Below are 27,553 nucleotides of genomic sequence, written 5' to 3'. Positions count from 1 at the left end.
GTTAGAGATACTGGCGTCTGCTTAGTCAGGTTCACTAGATACGAAAAACAGAACCCGACTGGCCACCATGGTGCAACTAGATTAAGAGCAGTGCTCTGCTTCCTGAAACTTCTGCAGAGCCTATTGCATCAACAGGAGCGGAAGGAAGACCTAAGCCATCATCCCATTTCACTGGATCTGTAGTGCATCCCCCAGAGAGCCCTCTCCATTTGCCCCTACCCACAGGGCGCGTAGACAGGACAGAGGCTGAGTCGAAAGGATCTACCCGGGGAAATCCCCCACTGGTGGAACAATTCACTCACCACATCCGGTGTAGCTACCACTCATGGTTGGCTTCCGCGAGCCGGCTCAGGTGGTCTGAATCCACACTGAATGCTCCCGGCAGGTCTAGTGCCTGGAGCTACACTTTGTGAGCAACAGCCCATTCCCACAATTCTAGGGCTAGATTTATGAGCAGAGAGGCCCCTCATACCCCCACTGCTTGATTACGTAGAACACAGACTGAATAGTCTGTCCATATGGACACCGGATTGCCCTGAACGTTGGGCAGAAAAGCCTTTAACGCCAGAAAGATGGCCTTCAGTTGCAAATATATATTTGACGGAACGTTCCTCCCACAACCATAGGTCGTACACTTGCAGATCATTCAGCATTGCCCTCCCCCCCCCAACCCAGCATTGACAAGTCCATTGTGAGACACCTGGTTGTGGAAGAGAACCACCTGCAACACATTCTGGGGGTCTGCCCTCCAGAGAAGGTCCCGAGTCACGAATTTGAATCAAGTGTGACTGATGATCCACCCCCTGAGACCAGGCGAGCATTAGAGTTCGCATTTTCAATCTGGCTAGAGGAACCGCCTGGACGCAGGAGGCCATCAGCCCCAAAGCCTTTGAAACCACCACGCAGTTGCGCTGCTGGAAGAAACAGCAAACAGGTCCCCTGAATGTCTGCCACCCTCTACGCTGTCGGGAAGACTTTGGCCTCCAGAGTGTCACAAAGGAAGACTATAAAGACCAAGTTTTGATGCGTGGTCAGATTAGACTTCTTCCAGTTGACTGTAAGACCCAGGCCCATCATTTTCATGAACACTGGGTTCCGAGTTGAAACCAAAAGGGAAAACTCAAAACTGAAACGGGGACTCCCCCACTGAGAACTTCAAAACCGATGGATGAGGTGCGCACAATGGGATATACGAGTAAGCATCTTTCAGATCCACTGCACAGATCCAGTCCACTTGCTGCAAGGCCGACCGGATCTGTACAAGGGTGATAATCATGAATTTTTGAAGGGAAAGTTAAAGATTAAAGGAGAGTTCCGGGACTTTTTTTTTTATTGTCCCTACGGTTCGGCCATGTGTTTTTAAGCATAACTCGGTAGATCGTGGAAAACTTTCCTATGGACCTTACCCGACTTTTCGTCCATTAACGCACTCGAAATCAGCCGCCATTTTATGATAATCCTATCACTTGCCGCATCACCCTGGCTCACCTGCTTTTGCGGCACTAAATCAAATCCCCCGCCCCTGAAACAGACTTGATCAAAACATTCATATTCCCCGCCTCTATCCGTGACGTGACTGAGCTGCGTAGGCAAACGCGCCCAGGCGTCTTCTACGCGACTCCACACAGAACCAGGAAATCAACACAGATGAGCTCAAACAACACAGCGCGCCACAATTGGGAATATGAAACTGTACTTTTAAATTAAACCGCAAGATTGTAAATTTGGTAAAGTAAATTTATTTGACATCAAATGTTTTGAGAATATTCAGCGATTAGCATTTTTATTTGCACATGTTCCAAAAAGTTCCGTTTCGAGGCACACGATGTTCCTTTGCTGTACACAGGGTCTTAGATCATCTCACAATACAGCGCCACAATTCGGAATATGAAACAGTGGTTTAAAAGCAAACGGCAAGATTGTACATTTGGCAAAGTACATTTATTTGACATCAAATGTTTTGAGAATATTCAGCGATTTGCATTTTTATTTGTTCACGTTCCGAAAAGTTCGTTTCGAGGCACACGATGCTCCTTTGCTGTACACAGGGTCTTAGATAAATGAATTTTTATTTGCTCTCGATCCAAAATATTTCGTCTTGAGGCAAGCGATGTTCGTGTGCAGTAGACATGGTGTTGGTTTACGATAAAATAAGCTCTTCGGTCGCACTGATAATCGCATGGCTGTTCCAACAACGAGGCACTAGGCCACCACAACGGTCTGTATGTTGCATCTAGCCGTTAGTACCGCGTAAGGGCATACTTGTACTTGGCGATCGTCCCATAAAATGGTCAGGGTGGTAACGTTGTTCACGCGGAGAAGCAACTGGCGGTTAAAGAAGCCGTCCGCCGGTGTCTGGTACTCGTGACACATGCAGTAATGCATGATGTACCTGTTTGAAAAACATAACAATGAAATTAGTCTCACCATCAGATCTTTATTAAAATTATTCATTTTATATATTCGGTCGGTAAATTATTTCATAGCTAGGACAGTGCAACTGGGTTTTAAACGTCAAGGGGGGGCTGTAGGATACTGAGACAGTCCCTCAGTGCAGGGGTTGACAGGGAGTGCAGGTGGAGAGTGGAAGGGCCCAGGACCGAGATCGCAGACAGTGGACCAGTTGTTGCAGGGGAGAGGGAGAGAGAAAGCAGAAGCAAAGGTTTTGAGGTGCTTCCGTAAAAGTAGACTGTTCTCCCCAAGATAGTGTGCGGTACAAAACAACATGCCACATAGAACGAACAAGTACAACTTAACCCGTCTTTAAAGCAACTGTATAGTAATTAAATTGCGGTATAAACTCATCTAAAGAGTTACTTACATTATATTTGCATTTTCCATTGCGTCTGTGCGTAGGGCAGCCCCGAAATACCACTCCTTCTATGCCGACGTTATTTCTTCTAATGAACGAACATGAAATGGCTTTCGTTTCTGAAATTATATTCATTATCGTTTCTTACGTGGTCCAGGCCTGTCAAGGTCAAAATACAATAGAACCTTATTCTGAGGCGTGGGCCATTCTGGCACCCGAGAAAAAATCAAAGCAGCTGACCTTCACTTCGAACGAGCACACATTCCAAGTTAGCTACATTCAGTGTAAGGCATTCTCACAGGACTTGAAATTTACACTCCATCTTTGCATTTTGTCTGCGTGCTTTGCAGCCACACAGAACCATAAATACGGAGAGATTCTATATTTATTGAAAAATGATTTATATTACTGTTTGGTTTAATTTAATGCGCAAATGAACAAGGGTGGAGAGACACATTGCATGTACACTGAGCAATCACTTTTATTTACACAATACATAGATACACATATTCAATGGGCCTGCGACATGAGGAGACTTGAGAGAACAGACAATCAAATTACAATCATTTAAACCGTGATGTGTATTTCTCAATGAGTTCTTCTTTAGGTGGACATGGAACAGATGCAATGTTGGGTGGCAATGCAGTTGTCCCCTGCACAGGTTCGTTCACAACTCCATTTATGTGCCTATCTAGGACGTCAACAATAAGTTTCTCAATAAACTCATATTGCATATCCTCAAACACTGGTTTGATCACCCATTGTTTACTTCTTTTAGTGAAGGCCTTATTGTAGCGAAGCGTCCCTAAAGTTCCGGTCGTCCTACTTTGTTGACGGCCAACATTATGGTTATGTGCCAAGACCGCTAAAAGAGTCCGATTTATCATGCCCTCCATGCCAAAATGCAATCGTTTTGGCCTGTACTTTAGGCACATATTGTGGAACACCTCCAAATCTCCTGTGTGGCAGAATTCCGTGAGTCTCCTCAAAGCTTTTGTTATAGTTTTATCAAATACAATCTTTTCAATGGCTTTGTGAGTGGGTGATGAAGGAATCAACCACTTCTTCTTCCGTGCCTCCTCTGTGGACAAATGGCCATGTTCACAATTGTGGAAATGTTGGTTCGTGTTCCATCGGTGAACATTTGTACAGTGTGGCATTACTGACCGCCATTTTTCCAGTAGAATTTCCAACGACCCTCCACATGTTTTTGAGCTCCACCAAAGATGGTTGCTGATTGACTTGGACCACTGTGAAATACCTTGCAATTCTTTTTTTTTACCTGCAGCCGACAATTTTTTATTGATTGATTTTGCAAGATGCCAAACGTCAAATTGGTGATTTATATTTTTGTACTGTTCTCTCATTGTCTTGGCAATTGAAACGTGTCTGTCCGTGGCTATCAGGTCGATCACCATTCCCCGCGATTGTAGTTCTTGCAATGATGCTACAAAGCCAACTTTCTCCATGGCCACTGAGGATGTACTTTGTGACACCTGCACGACCACCGAACTCACAATTTTCTTACTTTCCATGTCCTCAAAGTGGTAGGTGCAGTACTTGGCTGAAAATCCTGGGCTGTCGCACTGTCCATCACCGGCTAGCCTGAACCGTTTGCCCGCGAATGTACTATCAATAGACATTTTTTCCATTCTCCAAGCTTCGCTAATGGCTGGAAATAGATAATCGGTTTGGTATTTGTAGAACTGAGTTTTCGCAATGAAATGGATTCCCACAAACTGAAAGAAAGACTCTAATTTTTTAAAACTTGAACCACTAAAAAGTGCAGCCGCTGCACAAAGTAGATTGCCTGCTGGCAGTTGTCCCAGCATAGTTTGTGCAGACCATGTGAAAGGATGATATTTTGTACAGGTGGCATGTATTTTAAGGTTAGTGCCTCGAATTGCACGAGTCACATTAATCAATGGCTCCCCACATACTTCCCCACCTACCAAATGCCCACATTTAATCCGAATAATAATATCAATCAAACAACTATCGAATACAATGAATTTGGCCTCTTTCCTTATACTGTCACTCTGCATCCCAGCTGTTTCGGCCTGTAACGTTGAGGACATGTCACTCACATGAAAGGTAGAATCTCTGATATCGTCTTCCGCTATGTTCAGTGATATTGATGGTGTTTCATTGTCGTCTACTTCATTCTCTTCCATTGCAACATCTGTTCCTTCTCCGGCGATGGGTGAATAAAACAATTTCTTCAACTTTCTCGCCGTCTTAGTTTTTGCGGGTGTGGATTCTGTGAATTGATCTCCGACTGCATCCGAACTACCAGGAGGACATTCACTATCAATGGCTGGTGGTGGTATAGCTCCGTTGTCAATCACTTCATATTCTTCCCATTGGCACGATGCTTCTCCAGTCTCAAGTCCCTGCCAAAAGGTTTGACAAGCAACATCTCTCGTTCGCTTCACTGTCTGTGTAGATCTAGTTCGTACACCCACTCGCAACTAGAGGACAGATTGGAAAAGGGGTGTTCAGTTTAAACACAACTTACAGTATTGAACTATTAACAGTGAAAAACAACATAATATAGTGACCAGGACACTAACCTTCTTTTGCTTTCTTTTCTTTGAAACTTTCTTGCCTCGAACTTCAACATCAGGATGCTGTTGCTCCGACTCGTGTGTGCATGTCTCCACTTCCTCTTGCGCTGCAACGACTATGTTTTCCTGATAAGCACATCCATCACGCACTGACGCTCCATGGACTCCCTGAAACATAGAACTTTCATTAGTATGTATAATAATATCGAAAACACAAAATGTACTTGGGGACCAATACCCACGTACATCTCAATAGCAAAACACGAATGAACGCTTTGTGTAGAACATTCAAACGACAATTATTCACGCATTGTTGATCTAGTTAGATGGAACTGTCAAGATCCATACCTCGGGCTTCTCATAGACTTCCATTGATGATATTATTGAAGATGATGCTTCAGTGACTCCCTGAAACACAGTAATTGCATTAGTATGGTTTTCTATTTTGATAAAAAGAACAGAAAGTTTGTGCAGGCGTGAACGGCTCATCTAAATAGACCTGCACAAATGATCAGTTGTCTAAAATAAATAATGGATATCTAAATATGATTCGATTTGCTCGATCGTTGGAAGTGTCACCACCCAGAAATCTGCATCAACTACTAGGGGTGATGTTCTTGTAGAAGAAGCTCCGTCATCTCCCTGAAACATAGTACTTGCGTTAATAAAGAAGGAAGTATAGCGGATGTAATCACGTCATATGATCTCGCTTGATCGAGCTGTCAGTATCCATACCTCGAAATGCATAAGCACATCAAGGGACGATGTAACTGCGGTGCACACTTCTGCAAGCTGTTGCGCCGACCCGTAACTGCACGCTCCCCCTTCTTCTTGGACTAATGCTCCATCGACTCCCTGAAACATAGGACTTTCATTAGTAATGAACACAATATTGAAAAAAGAAGACACATACGAGGGCGACGACAGAAGGACATATCAATGGCTAAAAACGAAAGAAACATTGTGTGTAACAATCACGCTACAAGAATGCAAGATCTGATGATCTCCATCGATGGAACTGTCCTGAAACGTACCTCGAGCATCTGAGTGACATCAACGGTAGTCGTCAATACGTTGGACTCCTCAGCATCTCCCTGAAAGACAGTACTTGAATTATTTTGGATAACAATAATTATAACTGAAAACAAAGACTAGAAGACGAGTACAAGGGTGTACCATTAGGTAAAATAATTACACGATAAATTAAAACTATTGATTTACATGCCTAAAACAAGTCAGTGGCAGAATAGCCAAGTAATATTACCCGATAGGCGCTTGAAGTGGCTGATGACTGCAATAACGACACGGATGGAGAATCTTCCGCCTTCATATTGAGTGGATACATAAATGGGGAAATTATTGTTAGCTAATGCTACACACTACCGCAAGGCCGAGAGATAAATACGTAAACTTGACTCACCAGTGGAGGGATGTGGACGAATAGAGTGGGAATAGCGGTTGAGAGCAATTTTCGCCTCGCTCGCGGTGTGTTCTTCTTTATTAGCAATGATGTGGAGTACATGTCAGAGGTAAAGTGCCTGCTGCAGATGCGGTATCGATCACCCCTCTTGTCCGCAAAGACTTCTAGGACTCTACTTTCAAGCTCAGAGGGTGGATATCCGCAATATCGGACCCATTCTCTTATCTGATCTATTGTCTTAGGGAAAACATGCATTATAGTACCTTCAGATTTATTATGGGTCTTCGAAGGACAACCGCCAATGGAACAGGCAGGCATTGTGGAAAGTTCTGAAAAGTAAAGATCAACAATTCTCTATGAATACCAATGTGTTAAAAAATTAAATACATAAAAGGTTCAATGCAAGGTATGTTTTGGTTTTTGGAACTATACACGGTATTCACATGCGGATAAGTATTTGAATAACTTTAAAAAAATACAAAAATAATTTGACTAAACTCAGAACATGTGACTAGTTCCTTGCATGTACTGTCTTGAACGAAAAGAAATTGGACGCAAAATGAGTATGGTACATGGCCTTACCTTGACGAGCAAACAGTTAGATGCAGGGATCAGAGTAGTTTCTTGTCGTAGAACAGGGAGCAGTTCACAGGTTGCAAACTGATGAGTTTGCTCAAAGTGGTCACGGAAGTTCACAGAGACGAAGAGCAGACAACCAGCACCTTCACGGGTTGACTAGCAAAGCGCAAAGAAGTTCTCATTAGAAATATGAAGTGGGTTATAAAGAATTCGAAACAGGGGTGTGTTTGTGAATGAATGACGTGTGGGGAGATGCTTGGCAGGAGACACGGGGTCTGGCGGTAGACATGGGAACAACAACCCATGCTCTATAGACCACTTTGAAGTGTACATGGTCTTTGGCACCTCTTGGCCTTTATCGCTCCCTGACAGCTCCACTTGCCAGCGCAAGTACCCCGGTGCGAACTGCCTTTGATAGGGCGGGGGGTGGATTGGGGCGGTGGTCGTGCAGACAAGACACAGGAAGACTCGTGAATGGAGACACACTTATGTGGATTGCAGGGGGCCGTCCAGCGTGAGGGGAGATGCTTGGCAGGAGACACGGGGTCTGGCGGTAGACATGGGAACAACAACCCATGCTCTATAGACCACTTTGAAGTGTACATGGTCTTTGGCACCTCTTGGCCTTTATCGCTCCCTGACAGCTCCACTTGCCAGCGCAAGTACCCCGGTGCGAACTGCCTTTGATAGGGCGGGGGGTGGATTGGGGCGGTGGTCGTGCAGACAAGACACAGGAAGACTCGTGAATGGAGACACACTTATGTGGATTGCAGGGGGCCGTCCAGCGTGAGGGGAGATGCTTGGCAGGAGACACGGGGTCTGGCGGTAGACATGGGAACAACAACCCATGCTCTATAGACCACTTTGAAGTGTACATGGTCTTTGGCACCTCTTGGCCTTTATCGCTCCCCGACAGCTCCACTTGCCAGCGCAAGTACCCCGGTGCGGGCGGTGGTCGTGCAGACAAGACTCGTTTGCCGTAGGGCCTCACCAAGGAGAGGCCATCTAACTGCATGTAAGAGGCAGGCTGCAGGATCTAGTACATGGAAGGCAGGGGGGTGAGTTTATAAATACCTCAGCCTCCCAGGAGAATATATGGGTGCAGTTCACCCTGGAGACCCTGAACAAAGTGGTGTGGTAAGTATTTTTGGGGGAGGAGGCAAGGCCGGGAGGCTTGATGCCAACCCGCAAAATAACATATGTAGGTCTGCTGCATATGGGTTCAACGGTTATGTGGATTGAAGGTGGGCGGCCAGCGTGAGGGAGGATGCTGGCCGGAGACATGTGGTGTGACAAGGCACAGGAAGACTATTCAATGGAGACACACTAGATTCATTTAAAAAATCAAAACAACCATTGTTAAAATATATGTTGGGTTTTATTTTAGATCTTAATTTCAATTGAACATAAATAATAAACATTACACATTGTAAAGTTGCGGTTGCAGCACATCCCGGGAAAAGCCGCGGTATTGTCCACTGTCGCTGGGGAAATGTTGTCTAATGGCAAGTACCGCACAGGCAGGTATTACTCTCCGAACGCGGTGTCCGAGCCTCCCGTGAAGCCACCAAGTGAAGCAACGATAGGCCACCAGCCTGTACCACCTGTGAAAATGAAAGATGCAAACTGTATTAAAATGACAACTTTCTTATCACTGTCGATTCAGGTACAAAAATGTCATTCTGCTTTGAAAAAAATTCTATCTAGAAAATGCACAACATGGAACCAATTTACATGCATTCGAATGATATGTAGATGTAGTTTTATATGTGGGAGACGACCATGAAATAGTAGTGGCATCACTGACATCACAACCAGAGTATACTTACTCGTTACTCGGATTACGCGGACGAACAGTGCCGCAAAGTTCGTGCATAAGCACCATCATCATCCTCAACACTGTCCGTGAGAGGCAGGCTTCCCTGAACTCTGGCAGCTCGGTGATGCATTGCGGACTTGGCTCGCCTTCCGAAATGTAGGCCAAGCACCCGGAATTTTCACGGCAGCAGCAGTTCTCCTCCTCAGTTGGCATTAGCTCGCAACGATTGCACGTGCACCAGGTGGAGACGCCGTCCATGCGACATGGTCCAGGCTCTTCATCCGTTGACTGGTCCTCCCAACTGCCGTCCGAATCCCCATCGTTTTCGCGTGCTTGCCTTTCCAGTAGTTCTTCCTCGGTGTACTCGGGCTCGTACATATACGGCATTATTGTAGCCATTGTGTGGTAAAGAAAGTAAAATAATTTATAGCGGTGGTACTGGTATCTGTTCACACGGGCTACAATCAACGAAGGTAGCTGACCAGAGCACAGAAACGAGTCACAGAATACTCAAAGTAACACAGCGAGAGTAATGGAATCGAAAATCTGCTGCTGTGTGTTGTGAAACGGTGTGTTTATACTTATTGAGGAAAGAGGCGTCCTGCCGTTTCCATGGCGACACTTCATTAGCTGAGGTGCAGCGATTGTTGACACGAAACGTGCTTTGGCGTTGGGAAATGGGCGGTACGCGTCTGCTGATGTCAGCCTCGGGGGCGGGGGATTTGATTTAGTGCCGCAAAAGCAGGTGAGCCAGGGCGATGCGGCAAGTGATAGGATTATCATAAAATGGCGGCTGATTTCGAGTGCGTTAATGGACGAAAAGTCGGGTAAGGTCCATAGGAAAGTTTTCCACGATCTACCGAGTTATGCTTAAAAACACATGGCCGAACCGTAGGGACAATAAAAAAAAAGTCCCGGAACTCTCCTTTAAAGTCTGCAAGGTCCAGAATGGTGCACAAGCCTGCCTGGTTGGACTTTGGCAATGAACAGACGGGAATAGAACCCCTGTCCAATTTCTGGGGCTGGAATACCTATCGCCCTCATTTCCAGGAGCTTTTGGTGGTAGGATACGGGGTGAGTCAGGGTGAGGCGGGGGGGGGCGGGCCTGAACCCCTAGTTGGTCACAGACGGCATCCATGAGTCCCTCTTTATGGTCCTCCAGGCACCCAAGTGGAGGGAAATCTCCCCCCCCCCCCAACCCATTGTCATTCTGCGGGACCGAACAAGGCCATTGTTTGGTTGCCTTGTCAGTGGAGGAGCTGGAAGAACTGGTTGAGACAGCTTGGTGGGAGGAAAACAAAAATCAAATAAATTTTAAAAAATCTGGTAGCAGTTTTTCTGCTGCTTCTTACGTTGCATATAGGGCAATTGTCCTGCAGTCTCGCCTTTCGCTCTTGGAAGCCTCTGAATCTAGAAAAATACCTGGATCACACCTCAGACCGGAACAATGATGATTACTTGGAAGGGGCCGACTTTGCAAGCACTGACAGTGACTTTGCCGTCAGGGGGGTACTGGCCTTTTTTAGCCAGATCGTGCACTGTCGAGCTGTTAAAAAAAAAAAAAAAAAACAATCCACCCCTCAAACGGGAGGTTGAGCACCTTATCTTGAACCTCCTCTGAGGTTTCTAGCATGCAACCAGGCCTGCCTGCACCCGACGCCACTCCCCTTGCTGACGTGTCGACATGGTACGTGGATGCCTCGACATGGTCCTGCGTGACCATTTTAGTGTGTCAGACTTCCCTTGAACTTTTCTAAGCGGTCTTGAGGAATTAATTTATCAAACGGAGATCTTTCCATACCCTTTGGTTCGGGGCTGCAAGCAGGACCATGCTGTTGGCTTGCCTCAGCTTTAAGGTCGAGTTTGCAAACACCTTCTTGCTGATGCCCTCCAGGACTTGATCCTTCTTGCTGAGCACCTGTGACTGAGAAGAGAACAATGCAGATGACTGCGTCACAAAATCACTGCTGCCACGACAAAGAAGATGGTTGTGGGCAGGGCAAAAGGGTGACCTCTTCCGTCTGCAACATCCTAGAATAGATGTCAATTTTCAGTGACTGAATGCGGATTACCCCAAATTCTCTTCACCTCTTCTAGCACGTCTTCTTGTAAGACAATCACTGTTCTGTCAGAGCATTGCGATTTTGCCCCAGCACCCCCTCCTGGGTTTTCCAGAAAGTCCATAAGGTACATGAGTCCATCATGAAAAGAAGTAACTGACAGTGGAATTTCCCCTCCACCCCCTCATTAAAGTCTGGTTCTGCAGGGGGCTGCGGGTCTGGTGTTGGAGGAGGAGCTGGTCCCTGACTCATAGGAGGCGCTGCAGTGGCACAGGGGTGTGCTGGAGGAGGTTGGGTTTCCAGAGGAGACAGTGGTGGATCCAGGATCCTTGATGGGGATTGGAATCATCTCTCTAAAGAGGAGTTTCAAATACTCCTTCATAGGGGCTGAATGCATCAGCGTCTGGAGAACGCCTCCTCAGACTGATGCAACCTTAGTTGAGGAGCCGGCATCAGAGTTGGATTAGGCTGTGACTATGACTCAGTAGAAACTTTCTGCCAAGTGTGCCTAGACAACCACAGATCCAAATAATAGAGCGGCAAAGAGGTGACCGGCAAAGAGGGTAGGTGGCAGAGACATTCTAGTCAGAGCCGACCACTACTTGCGGGACAAAGGGATCACTTTTACCTAAAGCTCTCTGAAGGGTCACGTCCCAATGATGCACTAGGAGTGGATTTGGGTCGCTTCTTTGGCACCAAAGACATGGACGAAGTCACCTAAGATGGAACTTCTGAGAATGCAGATACCATTTTGAGCTGCAACAGCACCGAGAGGACCTTCATAGTTGAAAGCTCATGGTGCATTGCCCTCCAACAGGGAACCTCCGCAAAGCAGGTATTATACTTTGCCCCCGAATAGGGATCCCCGGGGACAACACCCATATGTCCAGCTCCCTGGGGAGCCGCAGTGCTGCTGGGAAGATTAGCCCTGCTGGAGATAACCTCAGGGAAAATGCTTGACGATTTAGCCCCCCCGACAGGAGAAACTCAGCCTTGCCTGTGCTGACCTTAAAGGGAACCTCGGGGGTGATCTGTACTTCAGCCCCCACCGAGGGAACCTCAGCGCTGCCGGAGTCTTAGCCCCTGAGCGGGGAGCACTCGGAGCGCGTTCCAGTATCCAAATTAGCCTCACGGACCTCGGGAGAAATCCCCGTACTGCTAGGGCGTGAACAGCTCCTACCGCGACCAGGGACCTCCAAAGAGGAACTTCCAGCCTGAGGTACCCTGAAAAAGAAGTCACTTACCGGTCTATGTTTCTTCACAGAGACAAAAACTTGATTGTGCTCCGGCACTACTGGACAGAAGACTTCTTCTCAGCCATGTAGACGTCGAGTGAGGGCCCAAACTCAGTGTGTCACGGGTGAAGCAACCATCCCACCTGCGAGCCGGGCCTAGACACTCCAAGCATAGCGTGCACATAATTACATACAGATGCAATGGGACCCCAAACCAGAGATCACTGTGAAGGCTAGGTGTCAGTAGACAAGACAGCAAGCCTCCCTAAGAAAAGTTAAGCCCAAGGCCGGCTATTTCCATTATAGATAAAAATGTTACAAGTCAGGATGATTCTTGTATTATATGCTCCAGCTCATCTCCATCCTTTGAAAATGTCATGTGAAGAGGGCTGGTGGCAAACAAAGACGTATATCTGATCTAAACAAGCACATCCTTCTGCATTTTTTTGTGTATCAATATGGCAGTGAAAATAAACGCAACATGCACTTAATGGTTAACTGTGTGTGGAGGTTTTTATTACAGGAGTGTGTAGACATTCTCCAAAGAAATACCCTTCAAACTGAAGACTGCAAAGATCTCGAGCTCGACACAGTATTCACGTGTATATACACACTAAATTCTTTATCCAGAGTATAAATGTGACATCAGGGGAACCGATTTTTTTTTTTATCACGTTGATCAGCCAAAATAAAAGTAAACAGAGTTCCCTTACCTGCTGCGCCCCACGCTTTTCGTTCCAACTAAAAATATGCCAAATTACAATTACTCGCCCAGTAGTGAATTATCAACTCGAAGTCCATAGTTCAAGTTTTTCCATACTAATGGGAGTGCCACAGGATCATAGCCTTTTAGTAGAGTACAAAAACGTCCCATTTAAAATCGCCCATATACAGTGACCTATGCTTTGACCATACCAGTCTGAGACAAAAGGACATATGGGGAAGAGGGGATGATTAACTAGGAATACAGTAGATATACATGCCAACAGGCGTTTTTTTACCTTTGAACTCCGACTTGGAATCCAGAGTTTATAAACGGACATCTGGGATTACAAATCCTAGAATGCAAAATTAAACCAGGACTGGACTAATATCTCCCGACTGGAACGGGGCATGGTGGCATGTATGGCAGAATCCATCACGCCAGGCAAATCGAAGTTGCCAGGTTTTTTATGGGTATAGTTCTCCAGGATTGCTTTTGTTTACAGGTTCACTTAATTATTGAATAATCCCTAGCTAAATGGGAATCGGCAGGGTGACAAATGAAACATTTTCCCATAGCAATGCATATATGGCCCATTATTTTGCAAGGGGTTCACTTTAAGGCTATTTTCTGAGGCCAATAGAGCTGGATTTATCCCAACTGCCATCAACCCTGCTGACATCAACTCCAGCCCTATAACCTCACAGCCCCACAATTCCAAGCATTTAGGATTAACAATCACCACAACCTCAGGGAAGCCGAGACGATCATTTATAGATTAACATGTGTCCCAAATGCTGGAAAAATATACACGTTTCATTAAAGTTTTCTTCAGCTTGGCTCTTTTGTATAGTTGCATGTGTTAATTAAATATACGCACAGTAGCAAGTAGTAAATATCTGGGATGCGGCTTCAGTTGAGGTTCTTTGATACATCTTGGGCCACCAGAGCAAACGATCTTGTCTAGGAAATAGTCCACTTCAGCAGCACTACCTTGCAGACCTCAGTTAGTGCGTTATTCACAAGGAATTCTCTAGCCGTGGCATTTCCTTTAGTGGAATGTCCAGTTAGACAACCAGACAACTGCTTTTTTAGACAGTTTTGTAACAATTGTTGACAAGTCCACAATGCCTCTGGTAATTCTAGACTTTGCCACTGCCTAACATTTCACATCAGAGCCATATAACTGAGGCGATTACCCCAAACTCTTCAGTTCCATTTGTGTAGAAGTTAAGACGGTGACACGTAAAGATACACAAGAAGCGTGCCCTGAGAAAATAAAATGGCGAAGCTCACTTCTTGATTCAAATGACAGCACATAACGATCTTTTGAACCTTGGGTGGGTTCAAAGCATTAGTTTGTCAGGCTGGAATTATAGCTTGGCACTGATGCCGAAAAAGCTTGGCTCTCACCAATCTTATGCGTGCAAAGACTCAATAGGAGATGACAATCTAGAGCACGACATTCCATTCCCAAACCAGAGTATGAGGCTTCAAATGCAGGAAACTTAAGCAGCAAGCTCCTTAGAAAGTCCTCATCAAGGGATCAGAAAACACGGTTTCTGCTTCTTTGGATACAAGAGACATAAGTACTATAGTAGATAAATGCCAAACACAGGAGATATGGCACAAAGCAGCAGCAGCAAAGCACTAGAAAAACGCTGAGAATGAATTGACATCCGACTTTTTAAAAATTCTTGAAACTAGCAAAGGCATGGTTATGGAAAAAAGCTGAATTTTTTTTCTCTTCTCGATTTTATGATACCAAATTTTATTGAGATTTTATGGCATTAGTGAGGATTGTATTTTTAGAAAAGGAAATACGTTCATCTAATTGATCATGTTTGAGATATGGATAGGTTATCTTTAAAATGTGTGTACAGTGCCCCGATACAACTTAGTTTTTATATAGCGCAAACTAAACAAATAAGTAAATGTTGACAAAATATTTGTACCCTTGCACCAATGTAAAATCTTTGGTAGCCCTTCAATGAGCTAGGAGTGCCACGCACTGCAGGGACATATTTAAGTGACAATAGTCTAAGATTACAAGAGCCAAACGGAAGGAAGATAGGTGTGATTGAGAGGCTGTCCTTGTTTCACAGTGAGCAGCGATGGCTGTGCCTCGCGAGGAAGGGGACACATTATGAACAGGGTTAAAAGGCCTGAGTCCCAGAATTAGCATGCCCACACTGGAGAAATCAGGCTCATCATACATTTCTGTTTTCAGTGTCTGCACTACTCGTGCAGCACCATTGGGAGAGGAGGAAAGGGTAGACAAACATCTGACTCTACTAACACCTTGCCCATTGGCCCCTCGAGGCAATTGAATGCTGAACATCCAACACGTGGCCTGCTGCTGATGCAAACAAATCAACCTTGTTCCGCATAGAAAAAAATAAAATTCACCAGACTGATCCAGTTCCCATTCATGGTCGTCCGTGAGAGACCTGCTTCAGTGATCAGTCAAGATATACTTGACAACTGGCAGGTGCTTCACCACTACAAACTAATGTTTAGCTGCTCACGTCCGGTTTGTAGATCTAAAACATGGTTGGTGTGCTGTCTATCAGCCCTAGGTTTTCCTGCAGGTTATCAATGTGCCAAATGGTGAGCTTCCTAGCCCTCCGATTCAACATGCTCTTGTCGGACCAACAACCCCTTGTCAACAGGCCTCCTGAATGAACACTCTACCCTTCTAGGGATGTGTCCATATCTATACAGGTATTCAAATCTGTTTTTCCAGAGAGGCATACCCTTATAAAAGTCCTTGTTCTTCTGCACTAAACTGTTGCTCATTTATAGAGCAAAATGGTATTTCCAAAAACACTTGAATTTCTTTGCTTTATCAGCACAGCAGTATGTTGCCATATCCACAACAGCTACTGGCACAGGTATTTCCTGCCATATACTTAACTGCTAAAAACTGTGCACTGTGTTGCAGTTCCAAAACGGAATAATACAGATGTACTGCCAGACTGAAAGGTAGTCCTTTTCAACTGCTGTCCCTGAACAATCATCCAAAGGGGTGTATAAAAGGAAATCCTTACTGCAGAGAGAAGGCTTGGACTATAAACTGAATTAGGCCATTCCCCATTAGAAACGTGAGGTACAATTGAGGTTTCCTACGAATTGGGACATGGAAGGCAGCATCCTACAGTGCAAAAGCTCACAGGAAATCTCTAGATTGAATTTTAGAAATTAAGCCCACCATCAACATTATAAACCGTTGATGTGTCAATTGATTTTTACACCAAGTAATAGATTACCTTTCACCCATTGTTCTTTAGCCTTTCCATCTGTTTTTTTGCAGACGTTTCCTCACAAATGGTTGATTCTAGATGTTGCTGCAAACGTTGGTGTATGCTCAAATTCTTAGGTGTGTCCTTGATTAACTAGTTGTAGCACTCATTTGTCCAATTTACTTGCCTACTTATCTGGAGCTGATGTTCCCACCAGTGAATTTAATGACCTAGCCCCCACCATCAGATCGGATGGCATAAAGCCCCCCATCCCCCTCAGGTACAATGACATTTTATCCCTCGCCGTTTATTTCACCGGGGAGCTGGAAGATAAGATGCTGGGGCTTCAGAAATTGTCACTCCTTTAACCCAGACATTCAGCACAATCAGATCAGAACACACATCTTTAAGTTCTTCAGTCGCCAAAGCAGAAATATAACCTTTAGCTACTTTCTCCATTTGTAGCCTAAAGTCCCATGTTACTCGCTGTAGAAGATCTGAATAGGCAACCCAATCCTCAGGGAGCAGCCTTTATAAGGCTCTGGAATTGGGAACTGTTTCACGAGAACAATCTTCCCCCAGATCATCTTGTGAAGCTGGAGCTGTGGCAGACATGAGAAACTTCTCAAGGTTGGCCTTCCTTGGTGTCGTACTATTCATTGATTATCTCCAAATCAATATTATTTATTATGTGCCTTTAACATTGTCCTCTTACTCCTCTTGCAGGGTGGAAATGTCATCCACTTTCAGTATTAAGCTGTGCCTCTCAATTGCACTGGGTACATGTAGCATGCTCGATTGTCTGGTGTTTGTGGCTCACCACCAAGCCAGTGTTTGGTCTGGCTGGAGGTGAGCAGGCAATATTTATGTTATTTATTACATTTGTTGTACGCCCAAACCCTGGGGTATCACAGCATAGTTACAGACAGCTTATTGTATATTCGGGAACATTCAACGGTGCATACATCAACAAGGCATTAATTCAAAAGATTACATCATATCGTTACATAGGTCACATTTACTTATTAGCTATCATTAAGATAGGGCATTTTTACTTATTTACAGCATAATATAATGGTGGGCATTTTTACTTATTTACAGCATAATATAATGGTCGACAATTCTTAGGTATCAGTAGAGGTCCTCATGGCTTCGGCATCTGTAGTGGTAATGGCTAAATCCGCAGGCTAATATTGGTTAAAGAGCCAGGTTTTTAGTGACTTTTAATGCACTGGAAGGAGTCTTCATTTTTGATGGCTAAAGGGAGCGTTTTCCAGTGTTTAGGGGCCATGACTGGGAAACTGCTTCCCCCAGTTCTGGAACTTTTGAAGCAAGGGCTTTGAAGGAGCGAATTTTTATTGGATCCAAGCGTTCCATTCGGTTCTTTTTTTACTATTGAATTATTGATGTATATTCAAGCTTTCTTGGCGAAGCATTTGTGTGCAACACAGTGCTTTAAAAATGATTTTGGCATTTATGGGCAGCCAATGGGTGTCTCTCTCCTAAGGTTAAAGATGTGGTCTGACTTTTTTTTTTTAGTCCTAGCGCTGCACGTAGTGCTTTATTTTGCACGAGTTGCAGTTTGGCCAGGTTCGAATTGGAGGTACCTAGTAGGAGTAGATTGCAGTAATCCAGCTTGGATAGCATCAGTGCCCTTGCTAATGTGGTGCAGTTTTTGGGCATGAGAAACTGCCAATTTAGTGCAATTAATTTGGCGGTTTATGAGGATAATGTGTTTACGTGTCTCGTCGTAGGTAGGCTGGCGTCTAGTTAAACGCCTAGAGTTTTTATCTGTTTGAGTACTGGAATGGGAGTACCATCTATTTTGATTGAGGGGTAGTCCAAATGGAGGCTATTAATTTGGATTGGGGAGTCCACAATGAGAGTTTGTTTTCTCATCGTTGGGGCACAGGCTTTTGACAGCCATCCAATTTTGTACTATAGCATAGAGTTTATTGACGAGTATGGTGTCCTGTTCGCAATTCCCTGGGATTGGGATGAGGATCTGGGTGTCATCAGCGAAATTAGTGTAGATGACACCCACGGCATCCAATGCTGCAAATGGGAGCTTAGTATATGCATTGTAGACGGTGGGTGATAGACAGGACCATTGAGGTACACCTTTGGGGACTGGGCTAGGGTCTGCGGCCTCTAACAATGGTTACTCTGGATGTTTGCTAGGCTAAGAATGATTTCACCCAGAGAGTGGTCTCCCTTGAGAATCTGAAATAGTTTGCCTAAGTCACACAGAGTTTGTCGTGATCCACTAGATCAAACGTGGCAGATAAATCTAACAGCAAGAGTAAACCGAGTTTGCCTGGGTCCCTTATAATGTCCATCTGGATTTTCAAGTCAAGGAGTGCCGTTTTGGTACTTTGATTGGGCCGAAAGCCAGACTGTCTGGCTACCAGGAGCTCGTTTTGTTCGAGGTGGGACTGAATTTGGGTGTAGGCTATCTCGTCTATGATCTTCAAAAAGAATGGGACCCTTGTTATTAGTCGGTAGTTTGTAGGAGCTGTCGGGTCTAGGGAAGGTTTTTTCAGTAGTGTGGGGCAGGAGGGGTCACCCAAGCTTATTTTATGCTGGCTGGGACAATGTTTGTATTGAATGAAGCATTAACAAAGTTGGTAATGATGGGAGTGAGGGTAGGGGCACAGAGGTTAACTGGGTGTACTGGGAAATTGTCCTTTACAATTGGAGGGTTTTAGTCTTAAGTCTTGGGTCACAGGAGTAAAGTGGAATAGCACTTTGGTATTGTCGTTTGTTATGTTGAGGGTGGCTGAAAGTGTTTTTTCCAGCTACTCTCTTTTTTAGAGATGATCTTTTTTTGTAATAAGTCAATTTTGGAGGCTAAGGCGTTTTGGATGGTGGTACACCATGCTTTGCTGGAGTTAGTTGGCGTGGAGGCTGGGATGGGATTTTCCAATTCTCTTAGAATGGTAAAGAGCTCCTTGGAGTTCGAGGGAGCATTGCTAATGTGAAGGTTAAATGCTTTGGCTTTACTAGTTACGATTGCAGCTTTGTATATTTTGCTGGCAGCTATGAAAGCATTGGCCGAGTTTATTGTAAGGATATGTTCCAGGGATCTTTTGGACCACCTGAGCGAAACCAGTTCCTCATTGAACCAGAAACGCTTACGTTTGTCAGCGCGACGTGTTTTAGTTATGATGGGTGCAGAGTCAATAGCAGTTGTGAGACTTATGTAGCAATCTGAGGTAAGTCGGGTTGTCACTTATTAGCATATTAGTGGAGAGGGCTTCACTTAGAATGGGGGAGAGGTTGTCTGCTGTTAACTTGCGGATGTTTCTTGCTTCATATGTGTCCAAAATCTTATGCTTAGGAGGGCATTTTTCAGGATTGATTATTGTAAAATTAACAATATGGTGGCATGTCCAGTCGAGAGGTACAATAGAGTCAACAATTAGCTGGGAGTTGAGCCTAAGTATCCAATCAAGTATTCTACCCTTATTATGGGTGGGGGCATTCACTAGTTGTGTAAAGTTCATGTCTGAGTGTGGCGTGGAAAGTGTCTGCTTTATGATACCGTTTATCATTAAATCCTAAAATAATGTCACCAAGGATAAAAAATCTGGTGTTTGGTTAAGACCTAGCCACGTTTCGCAGCAGAGAGGTTTCACAGTGGGATGACTGAGGCCCAGCTCCCCACATGACAGCACCCCACTAATGTCACTGTGTAGGGACAGAGGGACAGTGGCATGCAATGAGGGGGTGCCCAGACTTGCAACTAAACGATGCTAAACTACCAGAGAGGACAAGGAAGCAGCTGCAGGGCGGAGAGGCACGCAGAAATTGGTAACAAACTACAAGGAAACAGATTGAGAAGGGGTAGCCTTAAATGACTGCACAAGTCAGAGAACACAAGATTAAGGGACCAAGGAAGAGAAGAGACAGGAAGAGGTGAAACCACTGCAGAACAGAGGGGAACTGAAACCATGCTGAAGCGTTAAAATGTGGCAAGTGTCAGGATGTGTAAGGCAGATGGGGAGCAGGTGCAAGTGGATCTAGGTCACCTGGCATAAGCACCGCCCACCTTCTTAGTCTGGTCTCTTCCTTCCTGCTCTTGACTCTTAGATCAAGGGTGTCTCTCACTCGGGCACCCGAAGCGAAGGGCAGTCTAAGAAAAGGCCCATATGTTTGAACCTGTACGGACCGGGAGGATCCAGGGCCCGAACCCCTGCTCAGACAGCAGGTAAGCATGCACCATTTATTCCCTCTGTCACCACAGGCCATACCACCCACCCCTGTGATGTCCCCTTATGCCCCCCTCCCCTGCAACCAGATGTTGCCCGTTTTGCTTGATTCTTGTACCCTGCTGCCCCTCCAGCCTACTTCTGCAGGAGTCTGTCCCGATACATTCTGGGTTTCACCATCACCGTCTTGTGGCCAATGCTGGATTTGACTTTTATGGACTTCATTGATTCAGAGTGTCACCCTTTCTCATGGTGGCCCTGAATCATGCTGTTCCCATCTTCATCTTGTATCCAGGCTTGCAACACTATTACTACTGACTTCTGCAATAGTATTCTCTCTCCCCTTTTGCACCTCCTACTCTTTTTGACAGCTTACTCTCCGTTCCCGCCTGCCCTCCCCCCTTACTTTCTTCTATGCACTTACTCTATCAGAATTGTCCCTGCACCTAGTATGATAGCAACCTCGTCTGTCTCCTCCCTCCTCCTCCTCCTCCTCCTCCTCCTAATCCCCCCCAGAGCACCATCTGAAAATGTCGTAAGGCCTCGTACGATAGTCTCTTGTTTGGTTTCTCCCTTCCCTTTCTGCACCCCTCTAACACCTTTTGTTTTCTCTAGCTCTACCAGAAATGTCATCAGGCCTAGTACGGTAGTCATCTGTCTTTTTCCATTTCCTTCCAATTCTCCGCCTCCCTTCCTTATCTATGCCTTAGCTCTTGAACTATCTGAAATGTTCTAAGACCGAAATCTGCCTGTAAGAATGTCCTTGTATTTTCCGTTGTTCCATACCTTGCCTTGAAACGCTTTGAAACACATTGTGTATAGGTGCTATATAAATAAACTATCATAAGAAACCACCATGTCAAAGTGTTCACAGTTACCATGGGAATACTGAGGTACAGCTGTGTTATGCATGCCCCTGGTTGAAATGGTGCTCTTTGGCGGCACATGCACTTCAGATGTCAATATTACCCATGGAAGAAGCTGAACATCATGGTGAAAGACCCTGGAGACCAATCTGCTGCCAGGCAAATGGGAAGCGCCAGCTGGGGAAGAAGCATGAAGGTCAAGGGTCCACTGGCAGGGATGTGGGCTATTCTACTCCAGAATTGGTTCAAATAACAGGTGGGTAAGAAAGGCCTTTCTCGCCTCAAGCTGTTGTATTACCAACAAACCTTTACTTGGCAAAGTCCTGGAGAAGATGTCCATCTCCAAACTGCTGGCCATCAGCAAAGTCAAAGGCTTCCTGCTTCAGAAAAGGAATCCACTCTTCTGGGAAGGTTTACTTCGGTACAACTAACAACTTCCCCTTGCCCATCCCTCAGGAGGGAACCTCAGCCAAGTTAATCCTGAACTAGGGTACTTTGATACTACCCTAGTCTACATCATAGGCATGGGCCTTGCCAATACCTTCTCTGGTCCTCGACCTACCACAGATTTCAGTTGACCCCATTTTCTGCGACTTCTCTGCAATGTTTTAGGGCAGTCATGATGTCCTGTGGATTCCTGCATCTAACCTCGTATTTAATCTCTTTCCTCAGTCTTTGACAGTAACTAACAAGAATATTACATGGCTGTGATGGTCCACTCTCCTTCCCAACTTCGGTAACCATTAAGTATCTGCTTTTCAATTATAAGTTTGACACTAAGCATGAGAAACTCAGGAAGTTGCACCTTAGCTTAACCTATCCAAACAGATGTTTAAAAGAATCAACCTATCCGGTCTTCCATTTGAGAGCAGGCGGCCTAACAACAATGTTAAAAGAATGCGGATGTAGAGCCCCAAGGGGTGACTCTAGCAAATGCATCTCAAGGAGACGTGCCTTTGAGAAGGATGGAATTATTGTAGAAATTAGCTTTTAAAATATGCATGAAAACAATCCAGTAGGCTATGCTACCCCTTCGGAAGCCTGCCTGCCCTGACAGTTGCATAAATAGGTCACAAAATGCTGAAGGATCCTATGTCACTGCTCCAGTTAAGTGTGACCAAGTCAGATGTCTGACTCTGACCACAAGGCCTGGAGGTCTCTAACCACCAAAGGAAGATTAGCAGGTCAAAAATTGTCTGAACTGGGAGTTACAGGGCAGTACAGGAGCCATGTCCCCTTTCCTCCTTAGTATTGTACATCCTACAAAACGGAGACAGAGCAAGTTGCAAAGCAGCATTTGATAGAACTTTCCAGCAAGCACTACTGCGGGCACCCCTCTGCATGCCCTAGCCAACCTGCAGTCCTTTCCTACGGATAGGACAAGACAGATCGTTGTGGCTGTGTCTTTTGGTGCCTACATTTACCCAATTCCTATGCGTCTCATGCCGAACCGGTTCAAGTGCTTTGCGGGTTACATGCACAACAGAAGATTGCAACCATAGCATAATTTAATTGGTGTAGTTGTGTTAATATTCACAAACTGATCTTGCTAAAGATGAACCAACACCCTTTTAGATAGAGCACTGTGGTACAAGACCAAAGCCACAGAGACTGTCCAAAGAGGGTCTCCTCCAGCATATGAGGAAACTAGTGCCCAGTACAACAAATTACAGAAAGGTGAAAGATACTCCGTGCATCACTGGGTCTTCTTGGCAACTAGAATGTGAATGCTTGACAAATCCATACCAGAAATCAAAAAGGGAAAGAAGGATCAGTGGAAGAGGGCAGGCCAAGGTGAGCCACGCAGGAAACCAAACAGCTGAACACAGAACTAACAGAGGTAGGACTCACACAAGACATCAAAATGGCCACCGGACTAGCTTCTTGAGCTGTTACAACCCAATAGCGAGAGGGGAAAAATAACAAATTGCTTATTACTGGTAATGTTCCTTCTGATGGATGTCCCTCCCACAGATTCCTCTTCTTTAATAGATCTGATATCCTGCTTGCAGTGTCAAAAACCTTTCAACAGCAGAGAGCGGCCTGTGCATAGTGGACTTGAGGTTGGTGGCTTCCATCCCACTCTCGGCCGTGACATCGACGCTGGTATAAGTTGCACACACCATGCCTGTTGCCTCGGTGCATAAAGACGGGAAAAACGTGAACTGTCATCTCGAAGGACAAAGAAAGCCAGACGCTGAAAGAGGTAGATGTAAACAATGGAAATTACCCCAAAAACAGAGGGCTAATTTGGGAGGGCGACGAGTAATCTGTGAGATGAGCATCCATCAGAAAGAACATTACCAGGGGCAAGTAATTTTTTCTTCTAATCGATGGGTGTTCTCCCACAGATTCCTAATCATTGATAAACTGCCATAGCAGTTTGTAGATGGGATGTGGGAATAAAGGATGTACTAGGATTTATGCTGTGGAGAACAGCTTTGACAAATTTAGCCTCCCGACTCAACAAAGGATCAAGGCAGTAATGTTAGGTGTGCAGAGACTACCAGGTTGCAGCACTGTAAATGTTCTGCACCGGCAACCCTCTTTAAAGAGATTAAGAAGTAGCCACTAGTGGAATACACCCTCAAACCATCAGGAACATCCTTGCCAGCCAAAGCGTAGCATTCAGTGATACATAAAATGATCCATCGAGTTGATAAAAGCCTGTCCCAACCTATGACCAGTATAGCTCACAGCAAAAAGCAGGTAATTCTGTCCAACTTAAGCCAACCTGTTAATGTAGTAAAAGCTGAACGTGCTCTTTGAATCAAAGCGATGCGGTCTTTCGTCATCCTTGGAAGGATGAGGAGGTGGATAAAAGGTTGGCAAGACAGTTTTTATAGCAAAACCAACGATTAGAAGCCAGCGGTAAGGGCTGCACTCCCTTTTATCTAGCCAAGGAAGCTAGATTATAGCATTACTTAAGTGTTCAAACATTGTTATCTTAGTAGGACGAGTTATATAAACACAGTCTTTGTTTGAGAAGATACCATGCTGTCCTATAGCATAACGAGTAGAGCGCTCACTTTGACATTTGTGGAGAGCCTGCTGACGCAAGTTCAAATCCCAGCAGGTCCAAACTCAGCCTTTCATCCTTCTGAGGTCGATAAATGAGCACCACACACCGTGGGTAATAATAAGCAATAAGCAGCGCTCAGATACCCGAGGGTTCATAGCGCTATATAAAAGCTAAATTATTATAAATATTTCATTTTAATCAGCCAATATTGGATACAATTGCCAGCCTGCAAATGCATTTCGAATAGAAAGGTCCTTCATCAGGGCAGAATCTTCAAATTACAGTAACCATGTGATCATATGGACATTATGATCCAAGACACATTCAATGAACGGAAAGCATCTATCCAACCAGGTATATAGCAAAGATTAATAAAAAAACAGGATCATCGTCATAAATTTATCAAGACCTTGAAATGAGCATTTAAAGATTCATAACCCAATTTGCATGTTGGATAATGTATCGAAGTTGTTAGAACTCACCAAAGGTACATGGTAGAATACACCCGTAGCAAGTAGAGAACACAATGCCCGTGTTTATGGATAAATCGCGAGTGGTGATCAAAAATAAAGGCAGAGTTAAAAAAATATATATCCTACTTCTACGGATGCCGTCTATGTTGAAAATACAGCATGCAGTCAAAAAAAATGCTAGAGTCGAAGGACTACCAAGATGGCCGCCGCAACTTAAGGACGTGTGTGTAACTCTCTCCTCCACTACTAAAGAAGCAGCCCATTTCCTTCACAAATTCTGACTCCAGAAAGCAGAACTTTAGGACTTCATCTTCATTTCACTGCAGTGGAATATAAAAGCAGCGGGAAGCCGCCTTCAATCCACCTCGGTTTTTAAAAAGCATTTAAACGGTATTGTGGCATGGACTGGGCGTGGCACTACGCGTCCGGCGCACGTAACACCCCTGCTTAGTTTGGACTTGAGACAGCTGTCTTAACAGCTTCTTACGCTAGGGTGGGCCAGCAATATTGTGTGCAGGGACCACTGGGAATACCATCACAGCGCCGGCGGCGCCGGCTTATTCCTCTGAATTAGCTGCGGCGAAAAGCGCCACTGCTCAGTCTACAATTCAGTAGCAACATGAGCGTTGGGTTCGGATTGGGTGTGACAATACGCGCTTCGCGCCAGTTTCATCCCAGACAAGTTTGACTTTAAAATTGCTTCTCAGACTAATACTGGTGCTAAGGGGGGCCCACATACTCGAATACGGGGGACCAGGGCTACCCTGGAGCTATAGCACAGCATTGGCATTTACCAGCATATTCTCCCACATCAGCTTTCACTTCAGGCTCTAAAAAGTTTAACTATCGCTGATGGAAGCCACGCGACCTTGTCTTTTACAAGTGCTACGGGAATACAGGAAGACCACCAGGGGGCGCGGACCACAATGTACGTGTGAGGCAGCAGCTCCACCGTAGTCCACCACACCTGAGCTTGCCAGGCTCCCACCATTGCAGAGACAGCCCTAGTGCGCCGGCATCTCAATCCCCCCCCCCCACAAGCCCTGCCCCCACCAACCCCGCCCCCACACACCCACTCTGGCACCCACGGAGCCTTGTTCTTCTTCTTCTTGCTAATAGATTTTTATCCACCAGCGGTGATTTTTGGATACCGAGGCTTGAGACTCATTACTCCATCTTCTCAGGTTGAGTGTGTAGTCGTGGGTTTGTATTCTTCTTGGTCTGTGTGGTCTTGTCACAGTAGGGCTGGTTTCACAGGGTCTTCGCAGTGATGGGCCGCAGGTAGCGGTCGAAGGGGTTTGCAGTGGTGGCAGTGAGTCTTGTGATCAGAGGGTTCGGGTTCTGATCCAGTTCTTGGCAAAAGTTCTTACTCAGCTTCGCTAGATGTTCATCCAACATCTCGATGTCCAGGTCTCTGTGAAGGTCTGCTATCCTTGTGAAGATTGGAGCTCCAGACGATATCCGCAGGGCCTTGTTCTGGACTATCTGAAGACTCTTCCGGTGTCGCTCATGGCAGGTCATCCATGCTGGTGAGGCATAAGTCAGGGTTGGGGGCACCCACGGAGGAAGAGCTGGTGCTGATAACTGCCTGTGGGCCGTGGGAAGGAGGAGCGTCGAGGAGGCCCCTCCACGACCCGGGGAGGTGGGGGGGGGGGGCACGGCTGGCAGCATCACCCATTGGTGCGAGAGGAGTGGAGGAGTTTCGACTCGAAGAGGAGCTCTGCGGCGGAAGACAGCCACGGAGGTGCCAGAGGGAACCAGCCCCCCCGCGCCGCAGAGTTAAGGACGACAGCCCCCGTGAGAAAGAAGGGGTGGGGCTGTGACAGCAGGGATGCTGGCGAGTTACCAACCGCACGGGAGCAGGGTTCCCTGCGGCCCCACGCGGTGTGCCTCCCTCCCTGCGCGGCTGCACTCCTGGGAATACGGCATAACCACTGGACAAGGAGCATTGAAAGGACCCTAGACCCAGCCCGGGCCGGTGAAATTTGCGTACAAACAGATCTTGGGACATCATTGCCTGGATTACTGGGGGAAGAAGGCCTGGAGCACCAAGGGTCCTTGGATTCAACCCAGGCCTGAGGTGGTGAAATTAACATATAGGAACCAGATCTGGACCACTAAAGGGGCCCTGGAAGCAGCCCAGGCTCAAGGAGGTAAAATTAACATGCAGAAGCAGGATATAAAGCTTACAGGGGACCTTGGACTCTGGTTCACAAGCAGGTGGCACGCTCCCCATACTGGGCTCTGATGGAGGGCGGGGAGACATCGGGCCTAATTGAACACACCTGGGGGTTTTGAGCACCGCTGGAATATTGGAGTGTGAGAAGAGATGAGGGACCATAGGAGTGAGCCCCTACGGAGAAGCGGGGACCAGCGATGGTTGAAGGAGCAGAGTGATAAGGATCCCCACAGCAACGCCCTGGTTGGCAGGATCTCACATGGACACTGTTCGGGCCTGGGGCTGCTGGGCACCTCGATGAGACATAGGCCGGTACTGAATTGAAGCTGAGCAACAGGAGCCCCCGATCCAGCAGACCACCACCT

General features: G+C 45.8%; 1 protein-coding gene and 1 long non-coding RNA gene across 3 annotated transcripts in view; both read right to left on the bottom strand.

Annotated features, from left to right (window-relative positions):
* ASH1L (ASH1 like histone lysine methyltransferase) overlaps positions 1–27,553 on the bottom strand; it is a 2,936,548-nt gene that overhangs the window by 2,810,569 nt on the left and 98,426 nt on the right. The gene's annotated exons all lie outside the window — the stretch shown is intronic.
* LOC138563370 (uncharacterized) lies at positions 1,717–3,404 on the bottom strand. Its single transcript, XR_011299382.1, has 2 exons — positions 2,822–3,404; positions 1,717–2,392 (listed from the first exon to the last, which is right to left on the bottom strand). It is a non-coding gene; the product is annotated as an uncharacterized lncRNA (long non-coding RNA).

The sequence above is a fragment of the Ambystoma mexicanum genome, chromosome 1p (genome assembly GCF_040938575.1).
Source record: "Ambystoma mexicanum isolate Mex_15411 chromosome 1p, UKY_AmexF1_1, whole genome shotgun sequence".
Classification (NCBI taxonomy): Eukaryota; Metazoa; Chordata; class Amphibia; order Caudata; family Ambystomatidae; genus Ambystoma; species Ambystoma mexicanum.
Note: the sequence above shows the minus strand (reverse complement) of the source record. Positions and strands in the feature narration are given on the sequence as shown.